The 18,155-nt window shown below is 30.1% G+C and overlaps 1 long non-coding RNA gene across 2 annotated transcripts; it reads right to left on the bottom strand.

Moving 5' to 3' along the window:
* Positions 1-7,889: 7,889 nt before the first annotated feature.
* Positions 7,890-9,391, bottom strand: LOC146885593 (uncharacterized). 2 transcript variants are annotated; one of them, XR_014995830.1, is made up of 2 exons: positions 9,249-9,391; positions 7,890-9,135 (listed from the first exon to the last, which is right to left on the bottom strand). It is a non-coding gene; the product is annotated as an uncharacterized LOC146885593 (long non-coding RNA). The 2 variants fall into 2 exon arrangements; XR_014995831.1 differs by having other exon boundaries at positions 7,890-9,122.
* Positions 9,392-18,155: the final 8,764 nt, after the last annotated feature.

Here is an 18,155-nt window from a genome sequence, read left to right as displayed (position 1 = left end):
TATTATCAGTAGTTAGTATAACAGAATTCAATGATGAAATTAACTTAGAAAAACAACCCAAAAACTATGATCTAATAAATGATTTCACAAATAATGAATTCTTACAAATCTACCCTAAAGAAAATAATTTCGAATTAAACGACAGATACAATGAATTAGGTGAAATATTAGATGATTCTGGATATTACCTAATGAATATAACTGAAACAAACGTATGTTCTCACACATTACAATACTTCTCAGGACCAACATCTATTCCCTGCCAGTATTGTGATAGATATTTCCATAAATCACAAAGAGCTCACTGTCCGACATGCTACAAAAATTTTTGTATAAAATGTATTAAAATGTATTACAACACATCTAAAAATACAGGAAATACCAATCTTTTTAGAACAAAAAGAAAACATTAAAGATAAAAACATAATTGATACTAGGACCTCAATTTTAGAAACTAGAGTCAATAACCTTGAAGAAAAAATTCTTCGGTTAGAACAAATAATCCAGGACTTTGGAACAAACACCATTTCACAAAACATACAAAATAACATGATGGGAACCACAGAATGTATCCCATTAGTTTGCAACGAGAAACAACTAATATCTGTTAAGGTGTTAGTTAAACTAAACTTTCCTAAACAAAACAAAAACCCTGCTAAAGAAGAAATCATACAGGCCCTCATTGACACAGGATGCTCAGAAACAGTTGTCTGCAAAACAAAAGTACCCTCATATATGATTACTAAGAGTAAACATATACAAAAAACCAGGACTATGTCCGGAATAATAATGATAAATGATGAAGAAATAAACAATATTTCTCTTCAATTTAGTACAAATTGTGACCTTTTTGGCCAAAAGATACATCTTAAAACGATACGGGTAGAAAACCTGGTTCCTTCAAAACAAAATATGATCATTGGTCTAGATTTTATTTTAGGCCAAAATAGAGCTATCACTATAAATAAAGATTACGTCACTATTAGTGACAAAACACAAATGTCACCCATAATTAGTGGAGACAGCCATACAAGACAATCTCCTGAGGAATGCTCATGTACAAACCCTAATTCCTCAGAAAAATGTGATTGTATGAAAGAAAATTTAGAAGATACAGATTATTATTCAGATGACATTATGGATTCTTTTTCATCCATAAAAATATCCAAAACAATCACCTTCGATAATATCCAACAGATCTTAGATAGATTAAATAAAACTAGTATAATAGGAGAAGATCCCACAAAATTTTGGGACCGCGACCCTATTACATGTAAGTTAAACATAATTAACCCAGACTTAATTATAAAAACTAAAGATATACAGTTTAATAACTGGGAACAAGAGGAATGTCGAATGCATATCGACCACCTTCTGAAATTGAAAGTAATATCTCCAAGTGAAAGCCCTCACAGGAGTCCTGCTTTCATAGTAAATAAATCGTCTGAACAAAAAAGAGGTAAATCTAGAATGGTTTACAACTATAAACGATTGAACGATAATACAGTTGAAGATGGATATACGATTCCATCTAAAGAAATTCTCATAAACCGAATTCAGAACGCAAAATGGTTTTCCAAATTTGATCTCAAAAGTGGATTCCATCAAGTAAAAATGGAGCCAGAATCCGTAAAATGGACAGCATTCTCCTGTTCTGAAGGATTATATGAATGGCATGTCATGCCTTTTGGTCTCAAAAATGCTCCAGCAATTTTTCAAAGAAAAATGGATAGCATTTTTAATGACTGCAAATCTTTTACATGCGTCTACATAGACGATATACTTATTTTTTCCAAAACAAAAGAAGACCATTATCTTCACTTAAAACAAGTATTATACAAACTCGAAAGATATGGTTTAATTATATCTAAAGGAAAAATGGAAATTTGTAAAAATTTTATTGAATTTCTTGGAACAAAAATAGGTAATGGAACTATTAAACTCCAACCTCATATTTCTAAAAAAATACAAGATTTTCCTGATAAAATGGAAGACATAAAAACACTAAGATCCTTTTTAGGACTTTTAAATTATGCTAGAAATTTTATCCCAGATTTAGGAAAATACACGGCCCCTTTATACAATAAAACCTCACTAAAAGGAGAAAGAAAATTCAACTCTGAAGACATAAAATTAGTCCAAGAAATAAAACAAAAGGTAAATAAATTACCTACTTTGCAATTACCATTAGATTCAGATTACTTAGTAGTTGAATGTGATGGATGCGAATCAGGATGGGGAGCCATCCTAAAAAGAAAGAAAAATAAATATCTGTCTAAAAAGGATGAACAAATATGCAGGTATGCTTCTGGAAAATATACTGTTAAACCACAAGTTTACCAAACTAGCACCGATTACGAGGTCAATGCAATCATACATGCCTTAGAAACGTTTAAATTATTTTTGATAAATAAACCAGAAATAACCATCAGAACTGATTGCGAAGCAATTGTTTCATATGGGAAAAATCAAATAAATAATGACAAAAAGCCTCACAAACGATGGCTACTTTTCAGAGATTATATAAACTCTGGAAAAATAATAAATTTTGAACATATCAAAGGATCTGACAATATGTTTGCTGATATCCTCTCCAGGTACATCGTACAAAAATAAGATTCAAGAGAATCTTTTATACAATTATATACATGGAAATGATACACATCAGAGATCCTGAAATCCCTCCCGGATTCCGGGTTAATCTCAGAAGACAGGCATTTCCACCAAGAGGAATTAGTCCCAATTTTAGTCCTAATCCGGCTATTGAAATATCTAGACTAATAAAAAGGTGGAAAAGAAAACTAGCTAAGTTAAGGCGAAGAAGGAATGAATTATTCCCACACAACCCCTTTCTATACACCTATACACTCGCCTCGTATAAAGCCAACATCCTAATATTAGAAAAACACCTCAGAGCACTTAGACATTTTATTGCCTAACCTTTGTGTCTTATTGCAGGTACAAAAATCCCAGAATGGAATTTATACAAAGTACAAAAAAAGGACCTCTAGGTCCTAAACCCGTAAAGTCCCCTTTTGTGGTGGACCAATACACAAAATATGGCAAACAAGAGTTGCCAATACTTACAAATACCTACCATTTCCCTGGTAGAGACAACACAAATGTCAAATTAAATGTTTTAATTGACAATATTTGGAATATTCCAAAATACACAATTCAGAATGAACAACAAGTCACTAAGGTGAAACAAAGCATCATTAGTGCATTATACAATTTCTGCAATGCAGATAACAAAGGAGTTTTGTTAACTTCACCATCCTCCCCCTCTGGGAAGGGATTTACACATTATGCCTTGATTACAGGGCCAAACAAAGGAGTTTATACTTCATACAAAGACCTCTCTGAGGCAAAACAGGACCAATTCTGGTCTACATACAAAGGTTTTAATTCCCTAGAAGAAGCCCAGATGGCTTTAAAACTAGGAACTATTGATGAAGAGAAAATAAAAATGGGAATGGCATTCGAACCTAAGACCCAAACACATACCTATGCTGCTTCTTGCAGTTTTTCACCACAAATAAACCCAAACATTTTCCTCTCAAAATTTGATGTCATACAAGAATTCTTGTTTGAAGTACATTCCGAAACACAAAATTACAACGGTTTGTTTGTTAAACCCCAAACGTATTTTGATACAAAGACACCGTGTCAAGAATCCTCAGAATATTGTAAGACAGTGTCCACAAAGTGTACTTGCCAGATCAAGTTTATTTTTAGGAAGGCCCAAATTGACTTAAAGACCTTCAAAAACCAACTATACAGAGACGTAGTCATATGTCCTTCTCTATTATTAGAAGCAGGATGTCTCCAGACACTTATCATTCCCCCTACCGAAAAATTCAACTCTCTTACCCAAGAGATAAATTCGGTAGTAAATGAAATACAGGCAGAATACATGACCAGTATCTGTCTACAAATTACCTCTTCTCCCAAGAGCGCCACAAACCCTGACAGCATGGCAACCCATGTGATAAAACTATACACAGAGTCAAATCCTGAGGCTCATGTCCATCTGCAACACGGGACCTTGTCAGGATTATCTTTAAACAAAGAAAAGCTTTACCAATACCAGCTTTGGAAGGCTTATGTTGAAGGATCAAACTGGAATTTCTCTAGGAAGGATAACTCAGAATATATCCTTTTGAAAGAAACTATAAACACCAAGATGTATTGGAAAAAGTTTATGGGAAATAAATTCCATCCTTTCCCTATTGAAGCTAGTCCAATATTAGTAAAAAAATTTGAAAAAGAAAGAATATACAGAGAAATCTATGAAGAAACAGGAAGCCATGGACAAGGAACGCCTGGATCTTCTTTTCCATCAGACAATGAAGACTCTGATCAAATCCTTGAAGATGACCATGAAGACTTAACATCCACTGTGGTCTCCAGAAAAGGACAATAAAGAAAAGTTTTACCTGTGACACAGTAATTTTACTCTTATCCGAGTAATAGACTGAAGGGTAAAACAACACAGTTATCTCATGACCGACACTACAGGTAACCGGTCATTTAAAACCGGTTCAACAAGTTACAAGTCAAAAATTTTTCTCTATAAAAGAGTCTGTAAGACCCTTATGCTGGGCAAGAAACTCGGACCTCCTCCCTCTCTCTAAATTTCTCTTACTCTTTCCTCCACCTTCTCTCTACAAATCTCTCCCTCATCTCTCTTGATCTTTCCCTCTTGTATACTTCTTCTTTAAACATAAATAAACGAGGAACTTCAGATCTCTCCCCCCTCCCTCTGGAATCAAAGTAAGTTTTTATGGAGTAGTTTCTTTTTAGGCATCTACGGATGCCTTGAGTAATATTTATTAAAAAATACGATAATCATTTAAAGGCTTAAAAATGTTTTATGTACAAAATTTTATCCCTCTCCTTCCTGCTATCTGTTTATATTTCTGTTTATATTCTTGCTGAGATTAAAGTTTATGAGAGAATATCTAACCGGCTCCGCCAGATTTATATTCTCATAAATTTTACCTCATCTCATTTATGTGCTTTCTTTACTTTTCTGTACATATTTCCCTTATCCTTCTCCTTCCTTCCTAACATTTTTAATATATACATATGTTTTGAATTTCAGTTTTGACAATATATGGACCTTAATTTTGGAATAAGATTGAAATTGAAATGGTTAATTGTTTTCCTATCTTTAAAAGTTTAAAAAATTTATAATTTTTATTTTTTACCATATATTTTAATTATTATTATTATTATTATTATATTAATATTATCATGATATTTTATATTTACATTGTTATTAAATAGTATTATATTTTATAATATATTATTATATAGTCATAAATCATCAAAAATTTGAATTTATAATAATAAAATTTTAATATTAATATTATTATTAAATTTTGTGAGAGAAGTTAATAAACATTCAATATAAATATTAATATTATCATTTTCCTTAAAAATGTAAAATGATACAAATATATATATATATATATATATATATATATATATATATATATATATATATATATATATATATATATATATATATATATATAATAGAATAGATTCGTCTAGTGGACTCATATAATAGAGTTTTATGTTTTGGCATAAATTCATATTTAAAATCTTATTTATAAAAGTTGCTTTGAAATATATAATTATAAATATTATAATTAGCTAATTGCATTAAATAAATTGAAAAGGATATGATTTTTTAACATTTAGTTTATTTTTAGTTTGTTTATAGTGTCATTATTTAATTATTTATTTGTTGTTTAACACTATATTTTAATTATTATTACTATATTAGTGTTAATGTTATTATATTATTATTAAATATTATTGTTATTATTATGTGTTATAGTATATTATTATATTATTAAGAATCACCAAAACTTTTGAATTTATATATTTTTTATGAGAAACACTAAAAATATTTATTTAAAAAAATAATTTTTTGTATATTTATTTTATTTTATTTCTTACATTTTTTACTATCTTCTAAGATTTCAAATTTAAATCCAATTTATTATATATATATATATATATATATATATATATATATATATATATATATTATGAGAGTTTTTTCACAATTTAAAACCACATATACCATTTTAATTTCCATTGAATTAATTTTGAAATTTATTGTACAAAATGAATATATTACCTAATATTATCTATTGTCTGATGTTTGAAAAAATGTAGTGAGATGAAAAATTTGTCTTCCAAATACATTAAATGAAAAAAGAAAATTTTCAATGTAAATTCAAAATAATGTAATATTATATAAAAAATATAAAATTATAATATTACATTAATTCTACATAAATTTAAATTGATATTTAAATTTAATTGTAATTGATATAAATTTAAGAATATAATCATAATAATTAATATTACATCAATTAGTTTTTAAAGACATTAATGAAAGAAGATTTTGATTTTCAATGCAATATTTTTAAACTATTCTTTTAGTTTCATTGAATCTTATTAATAATTAATAATATATAACCTCATGACATATAATTTGTATATTTTATATATGTTTGAAGTTGGTAAATGATACTTTTTGAATGTCTTAAATCTTAATTATATATTAATTTGGTTTTTAGGAATACTTATGCAGATATCTTAAACGTCATCTCCTAATATATATATATATATATATATATATATATATATATATATATATATAACTTAATATAAATATAAATATATATTATATATTAATATGAATAATATAAGGATATATATGAAAATAATAAATTAGATTTTCTTTGACATTTGAAAGAATAGACATTGAAAGGAAATTAATGTTAAAACCTTCTATTTTCAAGAATATTAATCAAAAAAAAATGTTTTAAATAAAATATTCCTAAATTATCATTTCGGTTTTATTTGTATTCATAAATGTTATATAAAAATAATAAAATGTAAACTTTAAAACGGTTAAAGGAAAACAAAATTAAAATTTGAAATGTATTATATATTAGATTCATATCTTATGGATTTTCTTCACGGTGTATTATATATCATCTACATTTTCTTCATTTTTTAGATTTGCTTTATTGTATGTTGGCAATGTATTGAAATAGAAAAATATTGAATCGTTTTTGTTCATAATTAATGTTATGTGAAGTCCAATGATGCAAAATTCTTAAAAGATGAAAATTTATTGATATTGACAACATAAATGTTGGAAGACAAAAAGAATGAGAAGTTTTTCATTGGTAGTGTGACCAAATTTTTTTCATTTATTTTTGTATATTATGGACATTTATATTGTAAGATGTAAGTGTTGATTTTTGAAAACTTATTTTAAGAAGCTACGTCTAAATTTAAGAAAAAAAAATTATGTATGAATTAACTATTGTTAGAAATTAAAGATTGAAAAATTTTCCAAAACTTCAATTCTTGATATATTAAGAAAATAAAATATTTTACAAATTAACTATTAAGAAACCAAGAGACTTTACACATAAAAGCTCTCTACATTTATAAATTAAAGGAATATTGAAAATTGAGGTCAACAAATGTGACCTTTGGTAACTCACAAATTCTTAAAATTTAACTTACAAATATTTAAACTCAAATTTAAAATTGTAAGTAACTCGAAATATTGTACTTTTCTGATCAATAAAGTTATCTTTTTTATGGAGTTTTCTTTTCATCTCTGATTCTATGTCATGCTGATATGGTATTAGGAGGATAAATGTTTTCTTCTGCAGCTTGTTTAAATATGTCTCCCCTTGTTTGGTCGTTTACATCATTTGTTTGTGCTAGCTTTGCTTTTTCATATGACCACTTCACCAAATAACCTTCCTCCAAACAAAGATAAAATAAACAAACCATAAAAAGAGATAGAGACAATATAGTGAAAAATATATGAAACCCCTAAATTTAAAGAAAGAATTTACAATTCTAAAATCAAGAACATAAAAATACCCTTTTCAACATAGCAAAGGTCGAGCATTTACAACATAATGTATCCTCGAAATGACTAAGTGGCATGGCAAGAAAATTATAAAATAACCTCCTCAATAAAGAGTTATGCATCAGAAATTCATCTTGCAGTCATGGTCTAATCAGGATAAGAAAAAGAAGAGTGAACTTTGTTTCACAAAATCAAAGAATAATCACAGAAGAACTTGAGACTTGAAAAAAAAATCAAAAAAATATACCTGAAAATCCTTGAGTGAGCAAACTATTCAATAGTTGGTAAACATTCTTCATCGGGTGAGAAACATTCTTCTTCGGGTGAGAAACATTCTTCTTCGGGTGAGAAACATTCTTCTTCGAGTGAGTTTATATATTTTTTAAAAGGAGGTTCCAACCGTCAGAACTGTTTCTCATGATAGTTCAAAGTTAATGCATGTCATTGGAAACTCAATAATTTCATTTAGTATTATAATGAATACTTATATGAGAGCAAAATATCATCCAACAGATAGATATAAATATAACAAAAGAAGAGTTTACCTTTTTGATAAGTAAACAAAATAGAGTAAAATAAGAACAAAATTGAAAAAGAACAAAATAAGTTGTTACCTTTCTGACATGGACACAACAGAGAATTTCAACAAAGAAAATCTGAGAGAAAGAAAACCATCAAACACAAAAATAATACAAAAAAATATTTGAGAACATGGTAGAAGAACGAAAAAAAAAACAGAACAATATGCAATCAATCGATCGAGCATCATACAATCAATCAACCAAGAGAAATCAATCGAACAATATACAACAAAAACCAAATCTGAGAGCAAGATTAACCATCCAAAAGAGAAATAGAACCAAAATAAGTAGTTATATATGTAGAAGAAGGAAAATATGAACAACAAAGTAAATCTGAGAAAAAAACACCAATCAAATAGATAAATGCAACAAAGTAAAGTAGATTTGAAAACAAAACATTTATCCAACAAAAAAAAAAGTAGATCTCAGAGAAAAATATCCATAAAAAAGAAAAATAATAGAAAAAATATTAGATTTGAGTAGATGGTAGAAGAACGAAAAAAAATCAGAAGTTGTTACATTTTTTTAGTAGGGTGAAGGTCCTCAAGAGTCTCAGAGAAAAACATCAACCCAAAGAAAAGTATATATGAGAAGAACAAACTCATCCAACAGTAGATCTGAAAAAATACACTGAACAAAAATAAGTAGATGTTAGAGAAAAATTACCATGAAAAACAAAAATAATAGAAAACAAAGTAGATCTGAGAAGATGGTAGAAGAACGAAAAAAATAATTCTTGTTACCTTTTTTGTATTCGTCAAGTTGCTCAAGGCTCTCAGAGCAAAACATCAACTAAAAGAAAGGTAGATCTGAGAAGAAAAAATAAATCGAATAATATACATCAAAAAAAAAAATCTGAGAGCAAAGAAACCATTCAAAAGAGGAATAAATCTGAGAGAAAAACCTAAATCCAACAAATCTCGTACCAAAAGAAAAGTAGATCTGAAAAAAAAAATGTAGATATCAGAGAAAAATATGCATCAAACAAAAAATTAATAGAAAGAAAAAATATCTGAGAAGATGGTAGAAGAACAACAAAAATGAAAAGTGATTACCTTTTTTGAAGTCTCAGTGAAGGTGCTTAAGAATATCAGAGGAAAAAATCAACCAAAACAAAAGTAGATCTGAGAAGAACAAATCCATACAACAGTCGATTTAAGACAAAAACTTCGATCCAACACATTTGGTCAACAAAGAAAAGTAGATCTGAGAACATTCATCCAACCAAAATAAGTAGATCTCAAAGAAAAACAATACTCGAAAATCATCAAGAACAAAGAAAGAACCCAGAAAAGTTGTTAGCTTTTTGTTGTTGGTAACGGTGGTCATGAATCTGAGAGTAAAAATTTAAGAGTGAAAGATGAATGCTGAAGATTATCTGCAGGCCATGGTGTTCTGTGCGACTGAGAAAGAGAGAGAATAATCAGAAGAATAGTCGGAGGCCATGGTGTTGTGTGTGAGTGAGAAAGAGAGAGAAGAAGCTGAAGATGTTTGAATGTGTGAGTGGGAAAGAGAGAGAAGAAGGAGAGAAGAAGCTGAAAATGTTTGAAAGAGGATGAGAAAGAGGATTTGTGTGTGGGAGACGGAGGGTTAGAAAAAAATAGTGAGAGACTGATTGATTTTTGATTTAATTTTTGATGTTCAAAATTCAGAGAGATTGACACGTAACCATATTTTCCTGTTGTAGAAAGTAAATTTTGAATGAAAGTGGCTCAGATATATTATAATATTGAAGAAGTTGCCATTTGTTAGTTTAGAATTGTATATAGTATTAGATTTGTTCCGAAAACATGTGCCCTTTCGGGTTCGGGTGGGTTGCACTTCTATTATCCTTTAATAGGCAATTACTTTCGGAACCCATGTAATTCCCTCTTATACCCCCGCCTTTTTGTTTTGGAAATTAGACCTGCCTACGCGTACGGGTGCTTATATATATTTTTTCGGTTACATCTATTATATTATTAAGGAAAATTAATTTATTATCATCATGTAATTAAAAGTACGTGGTTATATTTACTTATAATAGTAACTAGTGCTATATCCGTGCATGTACGCACGGTGCTATATTTTCTTTTTTAATTTTGTATTTGTAAAATAAAAATATTATTATATTTGGAGTAAATAATTATTTTATATATGTCATTATATAATATTATTGTATATATGAATAATAATAATAATAAATATTTAGATATTATTAGAATTAGGATGAATCAATGTTATTTTAACATTTGTGGTTATAATTTTTAATGAAGTACTCTAAAATTTGTTACAAATAATTTTATATATTTTGTTGCTTGGAATAAAAATATATTATATTTTTTAATAAATTATTTTAAAATTGCTTACAAATAATTATAAATATTTTGTTAGATGAAATAATAATGTATTCTGTTTTTTAATTGTTTATCAATAAATGAATTGGTTACAAATAATATTATGGTTATTATTATTGTAATATTTATGTATTAAAATGTCACATAGTTATTGGTTACTATAATTTTGGAGGGATATATTAATTAAAAGTTTAAATATAAAATTCAGGAATTGTTTTTTTTTTAATATTTTGAAATACAAAATTACAAACATTGGAAGTAATATATGAAAAATGATGTTTTAAGAGGAAAAATACTCTTTGATGGATTTGTTTGTGTTCAAAGAAAAAGTTTAACCTAGGTGAAAAAATGAAAGACAACTTCGTGATTGTATCAAGATAACTATGCATTAAAATTTTCCAAAATTCTTTAGCGTGTTTTCATACTGGGAAAATAAATTTGTTTGTATATAATATAAAAATGCATTAATATTTTTATAATTATTGTTATATTTAAATAAAAAATATATATTTAAGTGTTATAATTATGTATAATTAGTATCTAAATAAATAATTTGATAATATTTAGATGTAAATTTATTTGCTTTAAATTGTAAAATTGATTAGTGATGTTTAGTTAAACCATATAAAAAGTTGAGGTGGAGTTTACTGTAAGGCCCCTTTATTTTTTTTCTGCCCTAAAGATTAGTGGACTGCCATTGTAAGTGGGACTAAGGCCGACCCAACGCATAAAGTTCTTAGGTCTGCCCTAATTCCACACTCACTCTCACTCTTGCAGAAATCAGCAGCCGTCGCCTTCCGCACTAGAGCTCTGCTAGGGTTTGTCCTTGTCTCGAACCAGTTCGTCCCAAGAGCTCAACTAACGATTTCTACTCCACGTAAGTAACTCTAAACCTATTGTACTTACCTCCTAAAGCTTTACATTCGTTTTCCACCGATTAAAGCCCGAAAATAATCGTGTCCTTTGCTGTTCCGGCAGTTCTTAGGTTCGTCACTCGAGCTGCTGTGCTCCGGAGTCCAGTGCCGAGGTCTGTACGAACCCATTTCCAGGTACGGGAAGTTAGGGTTTCAGTCTTTTGGTGTTGTCTTGGCTGTTCTTGAGTGAGTTACTGATTGCATGGATAAATCCTTCGTTTTGGTATGATTAAATGCGTTGTATGCTTGGTTGGTTCGATATACATGGTTGTTGTAGTGAAGAACAGTGGCAAGACCTGTTAATCTCGCCCAAGCGAGTCAATCTCGCCTAGGCGAGATGAAACAGGGAGCTCGCCTAGGGCTATTGCACGAAAAGTCGCCCAGGCGACTCGCTCAACTTTTGAGCGAGCAGGCAACTCGCCCAAGCGAGAGGGATCTCGCTTAAGCGAGATCCCGCGTTGCTCATGCTCCTGTTTTTGTGCTCTCGCCTAGGCGAGGGGGAGGCTCGCCTGAGCGAGCACGTCTCGCCTGAGCGAGACCCCTCAGCCTAAGCGAGATGCTGGGCGAGACCGTGCTGTGATTCAGATGTTTGATGGTTCCCGAGTGATCTATCTTGGTTGAATATGATTGTGTGATGATGGACATGTATATAATAGAATATTTTGCATGTTTGGCATGAGTTATAAACGACGTATGACGGGTCGGGTATGATATTGACATGTGAAATGAATGAATGGGTTGGAACTAAAGGAATACGTGATTAATATGAGATGAAACCCTAGATTCATGGGGTGGTGATGATCAGAGGTATGGATTCGAAATCTGACGCGTATGAGGAATTAATCTCAGGGGTTGGTATGGAAATGTAAATATGATTTTAATATTCTCTTATTTCTGAATTATGAGTGTTGGTCCGTGTCAGTGTGTAAATTCCTTGGGGTCTCTAGGCGAGACCTCCGGGGTCGCGCTTCAGTGGTCGGGACGTAATTCCATGGCCCCTGTTAGTGGGTGTTCATGGTGGTGCCCCATCTATATAACTAGGTAAGGATTCAAGGTAAGGTTGCATCCTGACGCTCCGAGGAGCCAATTAGTCTCACTTAGAGCGGACTGACTCTGGTGGTGGGAGTAGCAGGAGGCCTGAAACTCATTAAGGGCTAACCTTGTGGTGGGAGAGATTTTGATTCATCGTAACACTGGTAACACATGGCTCAGGATCGAGCAGCTCAGGGTCGAGCAGAGGTATCCACCACAAGTGCAAGCATCCGCTGAATCCGACCGAGTTATACGTATCCGGATGAGTCGAGTCGAGTCGTAGTGTATTGAATGAAGAGTCATAACATGTTTGGTTGCTATGTGGATGAGATGATGAAAATATATTTGATTGCATGTTGAATATGTTGTTGGCTCTAGCTTACCCGTTTTGTTGCATGGTTGTGATGTATGTGGCTGTTCTTTCTTGCGATGATCATCAACTTGGTTGATGGGAGCAGATGGGCAAGGCTCTCGTGGTCAACCAGGGAATGACGACTTCGCTACTTAGCCATCTGGGCTAGATCTTGAACGTCTTTCTTTCATGTTTCTTTAGGGCTATGGCCCCTGTATTCGTGGTTATTAGATTGTAAACTTTTAGTTAAACAACTATCCTGCTTTTGTTGGCATCGTGGTGTGCCTAGTTTTGTAGGGGTGAGGTTGAGAACCCCAGGACTGCGTTGTTATGCTGATATCACGTGACGTTTCCTTTAATTTCGTTTAATAATTAAATGGGACGTTACATTTACACTTTTCAATATAAAATATAAACATAAGATATTTTAGGAATCCCGAACAAAATAATAATATTATTATTAATAACATTAGTATTAATAATAAAAGTAAGGGTTAAATATGTTTTGGGTCTCTCAAGTTCAAGTGAATTTTGAAATTAGTCCCTCTTCAAAACTTTATACCAATTTAGTCCTTCATTTTTAGAAATGTGTGAATTTAGTCATTCTTACCAAAATTTGTTAAGTTTATTTGACATTTTTAAACGCATTTTATGATAATATTTGAGTTAACATTGAAGCGAAATTGTGCTAAACGGTGTAAACAATTAAATACTATCATGAAATGTGCTTGAAACGTCAAATAAATTTAACAAAATTTAGTTAAAAATATTAAATTCACGCATTTTTAAAGATGAATGACTAAATTGGTCAAAAGTTTTGAAGAGGGACTAATTCCAAATTCACTGAAACTTGAAGGACAAAAAACATATTTAACCCTAAAAGTATTAATAATACTGAATATTGATTAATACTAATATTAACATTAATACTAATAATAATAATAATAATAATAATAGTATGGATCCTGTAAAAAAGAATAATAGTATGAAAATAATTAAATAACTAATCACAAGTATTCTTAGTAATAAATTAATTAAAAATAAATAATATTTATTTCAGAATAATAATAATAATAATAATAAAATTTTTTAATAATAATGTTAATAATTATACTAATGTAATATAACCTATGATGCATGAATACGATACGTGTATCAGATACATCACGTATTTGATATGTCGATACGTTTATTTTGAAAATAATAAGATATGATACGTGATATATGAATATTGAAAAGTGTATATAATTCTTAAAAACATAATAAATATAAGATTGTTATTATGTCAATCCAAATTAAACCATATGTACTAAAGTCTCAACATAAAAAATATAAATTATTATCATCATAAAAATATCATTACTACAAGAAAACTTTTAAATAATGATCAATTTTAGTAACAAAAAATATGTTAGAGACCAATTTTCTAATTAGAAACCAATTATTTTAGTAGTCAAAACCTCCTTGGTAGCTAATGTTAGTGACCAATTTAGAAATTAATTTATAATAAAAACTATTTTAGTTATCAATTTAGAGACTAATTATAATTTATTGAGCTATTTTAGTTGTCAGTAGTGTTTAGTTTATAAATTGGTACATAAATTGATCACTATAGTGACTAATTATTTTTTGTCACTAAAATTGGTCATTATTCAAAGATTTTCTTGTAGTCTACTATGACTTTGTAAATGACATACTTAATTGATAAGTATTGATAAAATATCTTAAAATATCATATATGGATACATGTCGAACATGGATACGTGTCAGACACGTATACTTGTCGGACACCTCGAATTGAAGTATCGGTGCATTATACAAGACAACTAATAATAAGTATTGGCTGGTATTGAGACATATGCATATGTACGTTATTATTATTATTTAAAATTATATTAAGAAAATTAATATAATTATAAATAATATGATATTTTTTTATTAATATATAATCAAAGAATGAATGTTAGTTGTGCACACACATACCTGTATATAACTTCTAATTTAATTATATGTCGTAGCCTATGAAATTATTTTTAAAAATATAATTTATATGATCTATATAATATTTTATGATTAGATTAAATAAATTAAAGCTAACTCCTTTGTACCTAAAGCTTGTGCAAATGATACTAAGACAATTTCTCTGGTCAATAAAATGTTAGAAAAATTTCTTTGGTCAATTTTTATCCCGTAAAAGAAAAAACTTTTACATCCATATCTATTATTTTTTAGCTATAATTATTACTTAGAAGGTCAGGAAAATATGATAATTTTGGAAAAACATGTGACTTTGTCACTTTTCTTAATAAAAAACTGCTATTATGTAATTCAAATACACTTTATTGTGCTATAATTAGACCTTCAATCCAGATTCGTATCTTTCATTATGCATGCTCTATAAAATATTTTTTAAATTAAATAGATCCACACTAAAGTATAATGAAAACAACACTTTAATATTAAACATATTCATAGTAAAGTATAGTGATTTAGGAGAAAAAAAACTCCTAGCCAACTTTAGTGCATGCCTTTAAGAATGCACCCACAGTTACATGATCAAGATTGATGGGTCGAATCTATGATGAATTCATGAATGCAATTTATATGCACCGAAACAAAGATGTTGAGAGCGTGTGGGATTTAAGGGAATTTGGCTTGAGTATGTCTCATTTTTGTTTTGTTAAACTTTCTCTGATAAATGAATTGTGTTTTGGATTTTTCAGAAAACACAGCACCAGAAAACGCTGACAGATGCCTTAACTTTGAAGATTTTTCATATTTTTTGTACTGGACATATTTGAATGATTCTTTTTGCTACTTTTTCGTCCAGATGTTAAGAAAATTAGGCAAAAATCATAAGGTGATTCGGTACTATGAAGCGTTACAGTTAAATCATACAAGAAAAGTGTGCGTTAAGACACAAGTGAAAACAGCAGCAAACTGACACTGAAAAACGCAGAAAGTTGCCTCTACTTCAAAAATTTGTATAGAATTCAATTCTCAACATAATTGAATGATTATGATCTAGAATCAAGCATAGATGAAGATGAACATCTTAGGACACTCTAAGGCACAAACCAATCGGTGAAATGGCATTAAAACAGTAAGGAAAGCTGACTCAAACAACCACACGCATAGCATGAAGCTTCATTGCGTTTTGGAGTGGAGTTTGGCACGGTTTCACTCAAGCAAGTGCAGAAAATGATTGTAAACGGTGGAAAATTGAAGAAACATGTAAAAGAAAGCATGAACAAGACATAGAACACAACTTGAACGGTGGAAATTGAAAAGAGAAAAAAATCACCGAATAAAAATGACAAGAAACACAATGGAAGCAATACAATGGTGCTGAAATGTAAAGGAAAGCTAGTAAATGATGTGAACCATAGCAAGCAAGGAAATCTACAAATAGAGTGTAGAACACTCTTGTAGTCTCATAGTTGCATGGAATCAATGGAGAAACACAATATAATAGACAATAAACGGTAAATGTGAGAGAAAAAAAGAAGAAGAAGATGATGAGAACAAGACGGAAAATGAAGGAAACACAAGACTAGGAAAGAACCTTACCAAACCTTGAGACACCATGGTTTGATGGCTCTTGATACCATTATGGTGGAACTCCAAAGGTGCATGAAGAGCTCCATGGGCAGCGGAAATGGATGAAGGAATGGAGGCAAGTTGGAAGGCACTTGCAAGCAATGGAAGGTGAAAGAGGTGACAGGATTTCCTAATCTATGCTAGCCTAAGGAAGGTGGCTAGAGGTAGAGAGAGGAAATCTCTAGAAAGTGGTGACTCTCAAAGGCAATAGAGGGAGGAGTGCTCTCAACTCAAGTTGCATCTATTGCATAAAATTTCAAGAGTGTCTACAAATGAGTGAAATTTTGGCTTTTATATGAAGCCATTTACACATGAGAAAGGAGAGCCTTTGGATGGAGTGGGCCTTGATCTTGGCCCTTAGATCAAGCTTGGAGAAGGAGGTTTGATCTTGGCCATTGGATGATGCCTTGGAAAAGGAGGAAGCATTCCTAACCCTTGGATGCTTTGGATCCATGAGGTGTAGGAAGAAGTGTTGACTTTCACTTAGTCCACCTTGGCTTTTTTGATAGCTCATGGCCAAATCTCCTATTGGGCTTAGTCAAGCCCAATTTTATCAATTGAACTACTCATTGTTTGACTTATTATTCTAGAAAGCAAAGCCTAAACAATGGGCCAATATTATTACTATTCTATTGCTCTTTGAGAAACCTCTTCAAATCTTCACATCTTCTTTGGCCCATGTGAAGAGTATGAGAAGCCCATGTGGGTTTGGGCCATCTTGAATGAAGCCCAATTGGATCTTTTTTTAGCATGCTCCTTGTTATTGGGCCTTTGATGGGCTTGGGCTTGAAGGTGCATGTGGGTCATGTATTGGGCCTTGAGCATGATTTGGGCCTAGGCGTTGACCCAAGCTATAAGCCTTGTTGGGATCACATTAGGAGGAATGACCCAAGTGTTTGCATATTAGCAAGTCGAAAATCTTTCATATTTTGTTGTGAAGAAAATTATTATAATAAGTTAATCTTGAATAAAGTGTAAGTTTTTTTTATTTTTATTTTTCTCTATTATGAGTTTAGCGTATTTTGTCATGATTATTTTATTGTTTATTTTTTATTTTAACAAATATTCCATGTGATAATAAATGAAATATAATTTGATAATGATATTTTATTTGAGACTATAATTTTATATAATTTACTATTAAATTTTAATAAAAAATATTGTAGCAAAATTTAAATATTAAATTTAAAATTTATTTACAAATTTATAAATATTAAAATAAAAATTTAAATAGAATCAAATATGTTATCCTAATTTAACTATCAACATATCTATATAACTTTGGCTATCACTACAAAAAAAAAAATTGCATTTAACGAGGGTTATTTAGTGAAGGTTAATATAACCTTAGCGATGGATTAACTTAACTAAGGTTTTTAAAATTTCCATTAAATTCCAAAGGTTTAGTGTTAAACC

Source organism: Vigna unguiculata, chromosome 6, assembly GCF_037176805.1.
Source record: "Vigna unguiculata cultivar grain cowpea cultivar isolate G323 ecotype 2 chromosome 6, ASM3717680v1, whole genome shotgun sequence".
NCBI classification, from domain to species: domain Eukaryota; kingdom Viridiplantae; phylum Streptophyta; class Magnoliopsida; order Fabales; family Fabaceae; genus Vigna; species Vigna unguiculata.
Note: the sequence above shows the minus strand (reverse complement) of the source record. Positions and strands in the feature narration are given on the sequence as shown.